We start from the raw sequence: 9,849 nt of genomic DNA on the forward strand, positions 1-9,849 counted from the left end.
TGTACTGTTGGCCAGTGTATACCCTTCTGTTCCTTTGCCAGCATTGCCCTTCAGATTAAGAGTTATTTTCTGCCATGATGTATTTAAAGAGAAAAAATTTGCATGCTCTCTCAGGTTTTGCCTTGCCGAGTTAAACAACAAGCCTCTCCTAGCTCCTGTTTGTAAAACAAATTCTCCACTTCCCTGATCATCCCCATAGCTTTGTCTATGCAAACTTCAGTTTCAGATCATCTTTCTTGAACACAGTTAGTCAAAACCATATGTGGTATCTTAACTGAGGTCCCATTAATGATCTGTCTATGAGGTTCATAATACTTCCTTATCTGGAATCATCCTGCCTGAGACATCCTAGGACTGCATTTACCTCTTTCATATCTCCACAGCTTACAGTCAGCTTGTGACAGAGCGAGCCCTGTATGTTTCTTGGTTGTTTCCAGCTGATGATCTCCCAGCTTAGACCCCCCAAATGCATGATGTTATCTTCTGCATTCAGAAATTTTACCCCATTTGTAGTCCTCAACATCATACAGCTCTTTATGTGTACTATCCCAAACTCTCTTTGTACAGTTGGTGCATCCCAAATTTGTGTCCCTGCTTAAAGAAGTACCCAGAAGCAGTTCCCCAGGATGAACTGTCCAGAATATAATTAACAAATAATTTTTTAAAACCCCCTTTTTTTCTGCACACCAGGTACAACATACTTTCAAACCAGTAAGAAAGCCAGATGAGTAAATCGAAGTTGGAAGAAGATGGAAAGCTACAACCAGCATAGTCACAACACTGCTTTAATGGGACACTGAGCAATTTTCCCCTAAGAGAGCACAGTAGAGATGAATTTAACAAGGTCGGCTTCAGTGGGACAAAGGACAGAGTTGCTTATGCGCTCTGGAAGGTTACTCTGTAAAAGGCAGTGTGAAAGATGTCATGGCCAAGTTTGTCAAGAAGATAACAAAAAACCAACAAATTACTTTCATTACCTGATAGAACAAAGCAAGATCAAAACAAGTAATGTAAAGAGGCAAAGGCAAGTAGGGAGGAGCCAAGACACATCGAATTTGATACCTGGGAGGGCTTCAACTAAACACTGGTAAAATACAGGAAGCTAAAGGAAAGGTATTACATAATCTAAACAATAAACACAAACTATGATTATTTCTGGCAACACCACATTTGTAATGAAATGTGTTTAAGTGAGAAGACAGCTGAATCCAAGAAGGTACAAGGAGGGATCGCCTCACTAAGGTAGATTCATGTTGTTAAAGCAACATATAAAAAAATTAAAGAGTATTTTTAAATTTAATGTCCAGGAGAGAAAGAAATTAAATCTGTTAAGAAAGAAACTGAAGATTCACAAGATGAAAAACTCTTCACTTGACTTGAGAAAATTTTACAAGCAGAAGTTTTCAAGGGGAGAGGAAACCAATAACAGGTGAAAGCAAATAATGATATGATTTTTTTTCACCTTCACCAGAAGCCTTTTTTTAATTCTTCACAGCTAACCTACCTTCTCTTGACTTCCTACTATTGCAACAAAGAAATTCTTCATTCAGCAGAAGCTATTCCCACCTTATACAATGCCTTCGAAAACTGGTGTCAAACCTACTACAGTCTGCTGAAATTACTCATGTTAAATCAACCACCAATCAATTACATTTGAAGCCTGCTGTCAGCTCACCTGCCAAAAAAGCTGTGATTTGCTAAATATGCTTGTCATTTCCCTTCAAGCAGAATTCCCAAAACATCTGTGTTTTAAAACTGCTTACTGGAATAATGACACAGGGACTTCTGCATGAAAATCAACAGCACCAGAAACCTTACAGTGTTTTCTCAAGTAAAGAGCAGAGAAAAAACCCAGCAGTCCTTTGAGAACTTCAGGATCCCAATCTTCCAGCTGAATAGCTGAGAGCTCAGAGGTACTACCCAGACTCTTACACATGGAGCTGCATGGTGATGTGGTCGTGTGGGCTGCAAGGACGTGGTTCTCTTGTCTCCACAAAGGACAACCCAGTCAAAGAAATGTTAATAGCAACAAACAGAAACAGAACACAAACAACACTGCTTCTTTTTCCCTCTAGGGAAACGTGCCTAGTGATTATGAACTTAACACTTAATGCATATAAATTGTTTTCTGTGTGGCAGTCTTTTCAGTCAAATAAAGAAAATAACAATAACCTTCCTTTTCTCTTACTAATGGTTGAACTCTCTTGTTTGGGACAACACCAAGAGGACATACAGATAAAATTAATATTTATTTCAGATAATTGTGTGCAATATGCATCTGTTTGAAGGTGCTGACATGTATTTTAATTATACATAGAATTTTCCCAAGGTTTTCTGAAATATTCTGTAAAACACAATGTGGAACACAATATAATGCTAAAATTAAATATTATTTAATCTCTTTTACAGGTGGACATATTTCTGTACATACACATGCACTTTTTAGGAGAAATTTATACTCAATTAGACTGCTCTTTTTGGTTTTTTCTGCATTTTTACAATGCCATTATGAATAAACAATGAGATGCTGAAAGTGAAATAGTTCATACTCTATGGCTCCCCAAGGTGTTAAGAACAGCAGTCAGGAAATGAGCTAAGAAAAGCCCACTCTAACATTTAAATACTAGTAATAGCAGCACATATCATTAAAAACTCTGACAAAAAAAACCCCTATGAGAACATAATTAATACCTCATCTAGAGAAAACAAACAGAAGAACGTGAGTAGTTTTAGAATTTCTCTTTTACAAAACATCACAAATGTAAGGTGAAACTCACTGCCCACTGGTTTTCTAAGTGCTGAGCCAAACAGAGGGAAAACTCTCAATGATTTCTCAGAAGGCAATAGCTTATCTAGAACATACAATAAACTAGGCAAGATCCTAATTTCCCTTTGCCAGACAGAATATTGCTCAATTAGCAGTTTGCTACCTGAAGTCTCCTTCTACACCCATTTTGTAGGTAAACAGCATTAATTTCTTTCTTGTACTGAGTGAAGCTTCTCACAACTTGCCTGAAGTTCAAAAAGTCATCCCAGACAGCACAGCCTGGACTTGATCATCTTCTCCTGTCCAGCTGCAGCCAAAGAACCCACTGCTTCCATTTGTTTCATCCCTGCTGCATCTCAAATTGCTGCAGTCCAACAAAGCCTACTGCACTCAGTGAAGACCTTTTCCTAAATTTCATCAGTTAATGTCAAGCATGGGACACACCTAACACACGCCTACTGCGGTAGCCCTGAGAAAGCAGCTCAAACATACAGCCCTGCACAACACATCTCAAGTGCCCACACTTTCATATTGACTTGCCCCCCACCTGTGGCAATCCTGCTCTCTAACCCATTCCACATCACCACAAATGGAGGAACAAACCGTGGGTATGAAAAAAGACATAAAAAGGCAATTTAAAGAGAAATTCCTCAAAAATACCATGCAAATATATATGAGAGTTATAAAACAAGCAACAGATTAAGGCCAAATTAAAAAAAAAGATTGGCATTCGTACATCATGCTCACAAAAAGACATTCCAGTCGTATTTTCTTTCATGTCTCTTTTCTTGTGCACAGCTCGAAGTGTTTAAAACAACCTAAAGAAATAAAATAGGGAGGAAAAGATAATCAAAATTAATTAGTGACATAAAATAAATTTATTTTATGCCTAGAATTTACCATTACATTCATCTCGTGTGACTTCTGCACACAACACAGACCACCAGATTTCACAAAGTAGCACCGGAATTCGATCAATATCTTTAAAGGACTCTGTTGAAAAGCCTTATAGCCTGGAAGGCCTAAGCAGCACATCAAACAAAGCCATTAGATTTCCCTGATTGCAATTACAACCAACACCAGAGAATTTTATCTGCAAACGGCCACTTTTAAACAAAAAAGAAATGCAAAGCTAGATCTGAATCCTGCTCACTGACGTATGACTTGCAGTTTCATTCAGAACTTAAAGACTGATAAACAGTCACAAGTTACAAATTTCAGATCTTTTGGTGAATGCGTACCTTTATTCTTTTTTCTTCTCCTCTTCTGCCTTTTCATGAATCCTTATTCAAAAGTGACACATTTGTTCAGTTCAGGGAGATTCTTCTCTCTGGAGGGGAAATAATTTTTATCAGTAAGACTCCCTGGTGATCAGGTAGACTTGGAACTGCTGTTAATCAGCCTTTTTGACATGGTACCTTGAATAGCACTTCCCATGATGCTTTGTGTGCCTACCTTAATTCTTTCCTTTTGAACTCACCATGACTTATAGGTGTCTTTTTTTTCCTTTTGTGTGTCTGAAGTTATCTCTCTATTAACTTTAATTGGAAAGGTACCTTTTGTTCCCCTAGAGTAGTCATATACTAACCACTGAACTCCCTAGGCTCAAATTTCTGGGGTAGCAAGAGTTCAGTTTTCTGACAACTCGTAAAGAAAAAAAAAAATCCAGAGGAAAAAATTGATGTCTTTATTATCGCTAATAACATAAATTATATTTATACTAAAGATGAACTGTTGCATCCATTTATATCAGCAAATACAGAGGATTCTACTGGAAGTCACAGTGAGTTCAAAAGAAAGGAATTAAGGGCAGACACACAGAACATCACAGAACCCCGACCCTTGCCATCTGCAAACCTTACTGAAAGGTATGCTGCTAAAAATAAATAAATAAATAGCCTTTTTCCGAGGCACTGGGAGAAATGTGAGTTCTTTCATAAAGGCAGAAGCAACAAAGCTTTGTTTCCTGTAGACTTGTGCCTCTCCCTCACAATACTGCTGTTGGCAGGGGAGAGGGGACACATCCAGGCCAGCCTGCACCTTGTAGCACCCCAATTAGCCCCACAGGACACCTGCACGGGATGGCCAGACCCTCACCAACCACAATATGTTATAGCTGAGTTCCCATCTTTCCCTCACTATTTGCTCTCATTTGGGGCCTGTCCACCAGCCAAGTTTTTTTCAATTAATTTGTCAGAGCTTCTGGGACCTGATGCTCTTCCAGGTCTAGAAGAAGCTCTGCAGAAGCCCTAAAAATTCCTGTGAAGTGACAGGCAAATACTCTGGGTATAACACATTTCTCCAAGAGAGCTAACCAAAAGTAAAATATCCTCTTGCACTTTACTGCACATTCAAGAGATTTGTTCTTACGTACTTCATAGCCTGATCATGGTCACATAAAATGATAAAGAAAAAAGATGTTACGCATTGGGGTCTGAGTCAAAAGGCTTGAACCTTCCTGGAAAGCAGAGTTTCATCACCTTCATGCTGTTCAGCTGTTTGTATCCACAGAATGTGACCCAATCTTCTTGATTTTCTTTGTACCAGAAGAAGAATTTGGACTAAGGAGGGCCAGGGCATCAATACATCCAATTCTGCTGTCCCAGAGCTGCAGAAGACCCTGAGTTAAAGCAGCAACTACCACTCTCTCTGTACTGACAGAGGAAAAAAACCCCATCAGTAGTATGTCAAGGATTAGCACAGAGTCAATGGCCCACTCCTACAGGTGCACAGGATTTTGCCAGCTGGCCAGAGCTGACTCATTTCTTCCTGCATAGGGTATCTGGAGCCATCTCTGTTTTTAAAGCAGTCATCTTAGGGCAGCTGGTGATAGTATTCATGCTTGAGGTGATTGAGCTACTGGCTCTGTGTCATACTCCTGTGTCTAATTCAGTGCATTTAAATATCTGCACTTTTGAATCCTGCCTTATTTCTCCCATCTTCCTTTCTAGCACTGGCCACACGTTACAAACCCAAGGTGTTGTATCCTCCTAAGAATTACTACACAAAACTCTCCTTGCCAAAAACCTGCCAGACCACAGGATAGGGTTAAAATTGCATCCCCTCTGCATTTCTTGCAGCTGAGTCTTCAGCAAACTGTTGTTTCTTTTCTCAAAACCATGCAGCCAGGATGCTGCCAGGCATCCCTCGGATGAAGTGGATGCTCTGAATACGTGTTGGCTGGGGAGTCCCACTTTGGGCACCCAGCCCAACAGGGCATAGGGTCCCCAGCACCTGCTCACAGGGCAGCCAGTGCAGGAGAGTTGCTGACCTGCCAGCACCTAATGGGGTGCATTCACCAAATATTTTATTCACATGTGTTATCCCTGGCAGCATTCAAAGCCAGGCTGTATGGGGCTTTGAGCAACCCAGTCTAGTGAAAGGTGTCCCTTCCTGTGGCAGGAGGGTTAGAACTAGATGATCTTTAAGGTCTCTTCCAACCCAAACCATTCCACGATTCTATGATCATTTAAGTGTTTCGGGCAGAAAGGAAGTGTGAGAGAGCACTGCTACTTGAAGTGACCCAGTGCCTGTGAAAGGCATTGAGTGAAAGGACTCACAGAGAGAAAGATCCTATTTATTCACCCAGACTACATACCAGGCAGTTGTTTGTTTATCAGGACCCCAAAAGCACCTCAATCGTGACATGAAAGTGGTTCCCTAGGAGGCAAGACTGCTGCAGTGTCCCCTTCCTGGAGACAGACCTGGCTAGCCCCATGCAGAAGCTACAGCAATGCATTCTGAAAGGAGGAGAAAGTGAGATGGAAAAGTTAGTGGGTCAAGGACATCACTTATGGGCAAAAAGAGACTCAACTTGGGGAAGATTAATATAATTTATTGCCAATTAAAATAGAGTTGGATGCTGAGACAAAAATTAAACTACCACCTTGCTACCACTCACTACTTTTCCCAGGTTCATCTTCTCTCCCAACTCCTCTACTCCCCTACCCCTGAGGGCTCCTGCAGTCAGCCCGGGGCTATGCCCATCTCTGCCCAGCACAGGGCAGCCCAGCCTCACCCCACCGACACCCCTGTGGCCCCTGCCAGCACCTGCCCCCAGCCTAGGGCCACACTGAAGAGCAGCGTGACAGCCAGTGCCTTTTTGGGGCCAGTGGTACCATTGGGCCATCAGCCACTGACCCCGGGGAGCCACGGGGTGCCCGGCAGCCCCCAGCCAAGGCTGCTCCCAGCCCACCTCAGTGTTCCAGCACTCAGGCTGTTCCTGGCGCATGTGGTTAGTGTGCTGACAGAAAGCAGCACAGGGACAGAAATTGCAGTTCTTAGAACCAGTCTATAATTTTCTCCTTTCCTATCCAAAAAGGTAGTACAAACAGAGCTTTCCTTACCATATAAACAAATTATTTTGGGGGGGGGGGGAGAAAATCCCAGGCAGCAGTTTTCCCAGTGTGATTCATCTTGTTGGGGAAGTTTCTGGGAAAGCAGCCTTGCAAAAATGTTGGCCTTTAGGTCTGCAGTAACAGGCAGCAATAAAAAGTGAATTTAAATTACCATCAGGCTAAAAGAAGATGCTCCAAGCCACAGCACCAGCAGCCTTCTCTGCTGGGACTGCAAGGCTGCCTGGCACTGGCTCCAAAATTAGTTCATCTTCATCCCTCTGACTGCCAAATCGCCTCACTTCCCAGCTGAGGCAGCACACTGAGGAGATGTGCACAGAGTTTGCTTAAGAGCAAAGCCAGCCCTGGAAGCTCTTCTTCCAGCCCCATGAGCAGCCAATTGAGCACAACCAAGGCCATGCAGAGGGTGGAAATAGTCTTCCCTACGTGCTCTTTGGGCTCAAGGGGAAGTCAAGTTCTGCCATTAGGGGAGAAAGGGAAGCAAGCCCTTAGCAGTGGCCATTGACAGGACCTGTGCTGTCATGCCCTGCTGGCAGGAGTGTCATACACAGCTCTGATCTGCACCAGCTCATTCCTCAGGTGCCAGTGGTGGTCAGCCCAGCGCCCAAGTGCTAACTGCCAGATCTGCTGGAAGTGTTCAAAACCCATGTGGATGTGGCACTTGGGGAAGTGGTGGTGGCTTGGAGGTGCTCATGGTGGTACTGGGCTAATGGTTGGACTCGATGACCTTAGAGGTCTTTTCCCAGTTAATGATCCTGTGATTCTCCCTCCATTCCCACCCCACCTTCGTTACCAACTTGCAAGCCAGGCACCAAAGCAAGGCAACTAACTTCCCTAGGACAATCCTCTAAAGAGGGCACAGAATGTCTCACAGGTACAAAAATCCTTGCAGGCTGCTCTGCAGCACTGGCAGCCCCCATCCCCCTCAAGCTCCACAACTTGTCTTTGAAATGGCCTGATGACTGATTATGGGAATCTTCCCCATGCGGTACCCCCACACCATGACATCTCAATCATATTTCCATTTCTTTTTTAAAGTAACAAAATGGTTTTCCTGGCCCAGTATGTTTATCAGTTAGTCTGAGCCAGTTATCTGCACAGGTTTACGGTATGCAGCCTAGAACCATTAGATTTTTATCACATCTTATGAAAATCATACACAGCTTACTCTTGTAGCTGTATATTACAAGGGAATCGTGCACAGAGAGACTGGTTCTCCTTAGATTACTATCTCTGAATTGATGCTGTATGAGGCATAACTGCTTAAAAGGTTATAACCGATGTAATTTTTGCCATTACAGGTAATTTATGGCTCCTGTGTGTCTGACTTGTCAAATCTTCTTACAGAGATCAAAGAGGGTCTGTTTGTCATATGCATTTATCTAACACTTGTTCCTCTGCAAGCTTCAAAACGCAATAGTTATTCTTTTCTTGGGTGTCAATTTTCTCCTATATGTCTTGCCTCTTAGTCCTTGTAAATGTCCTCCTAATGCAAAATGCAGGGGTGCTTTAGCAGCAAATATGAGCAATGACTACTTCTCTAGAGGAATTTTTAAAAGAGAATTTTTTCCTAAGCAGGGGTCCAGTCCTTCAGAGAGGTCTGAAGTCATGCACACAGATGTTTTGAAGCTCCAGCTGTGCTTCAAACCTTGCTGCATTATTTTCTCCTCAACTTTACATACTCTGAGCTGATCTCTGCTGTTGTGAAAGAAATCCTTCAGGAAAACTCCTGGAGAACAAAATACCCTTTCATTGAATAAGGCAGGGGGATACACACATCAGGTGTACATCCTCAGCTCCTGCCTCTACATCTGCCTCCACTTCATCTCTGTGCCGAACCCTCATATCCTGCCGGTCTCCATTCTGTTTCCTCGTTTCCCATTGCTGGAAATCATATTCTGCCTTACATTCTCAAGACTCTACCCCAGTCACTCACAGGACGACAAAAAGCTGTGACAGTTTCTTGTTTACTCTGCACAGATTTCACAGCAAACTGAGCAGGTGTAAAGGCAGGCAGGGAAGCACAGGAGGGTTCAGTGACAACACCCCCAGGGCTGCACAGAGGAACACAGAGCTCTACCCATGCCCTCCTTTCTGCTGTGCAGACTGGTTGGGGTTACAACAGCTCCAAGGGCATGCACAACAGAGGCAAAATGCTGGCCACATAACAAGAGGGAGGGACAAGAGGGTCACTTTTCATGAGGTCTGGGGATTTTGAGAAGTATCAGTCTTTACAAACATCTCCAGTACATCTGAGATGGGAGAGTCTGTTGAAAGGACTCACTTCGTCCTGTTTTCCCAAGCAAGGAACACTTGGAGATGAACAGATGTGCTTCTGCATCAGGCACAGGAATCTCGGGGCTTACAGAGAGGAGAGGGCACCAGAGAGTTCAGCTGTAATATTATTCAATGCCACATGTCCCCACCAGCCAGGCACACAGGGTGCCTGTGGGGAAAGGAGCCACAGAGGAGCTGAGCAAGAGAAGGGTCCCCACTCCCACTTTCCTCACAGCACCACAGTGCTCCCTAACCCATGGGACACTGCTGGCTGTGCCATGGAGCTGCTGCCCCACTGCGCTATCACATCCATATGTGAAAAGGTAAGGAGCCTAGCAGCACTCAGACACACTCATGTTTCACATTTATGAACCTTTTACCCATTTTACTGTCAGAAGGGCTGCATTTCTCAATGGCTATGAAGTGTGAAGTGTCTGGAAACACAGCACG

General features: G+C 43.2%; 2 long non-coding RNA genes across 2 annotated transcripts; both read right to left on the bottom strand.

Annotated features, from left to right (window-relative positions):
• Positions 1–2,286: 2,286 nt before the first annotated feature.
• Positions 2,287–6,686, bottom strand: LOC125335070. The gene is made up of 3 exons (XR_007207333.1): positions 6,366–6,686; positions 4,009–4,097; positions 2,287–3,585 (listed from the first exon to the last, which is right to left on the bottom strand). It is a non-coding gene; the product is annotated as an uncharacterized LOC125335070 (long non-coding RNA).
• Positions 6,687–7,136: 450 nt separating this feature from the next.
• Positions 7,137–9,625, bottom strand: LOC125335076. The gene is made up of 2 exons (XR_007207334.1): positions 9,362–9,625; positions 7,137–7,236 (listed from the first exon to the last, which is right to left on the bottom strand). It is a non-coding gene; the product is annotated as an uncharacterized LOC125335076 (long non-coding RNA).
• Between the last annotated feature and the right edge of the window lie 224 nt (positions 9,626–9,849).

Source organism: Corvus hawaiiensis, chromosome 1 (assembly GCF_020740725.1).
Source record: "Corvus hawaiiensis isolate bCorHaw1 chromosome 1, bCorHaw1.pri.cur, whole genome shotgun sequence".
NCBI classification, from domain to species: Eukaryota; Metazoa; Chordata; class Aves; order Passeriformes; family Corvidae; genus Corvus; species Corvus hawaiiensis.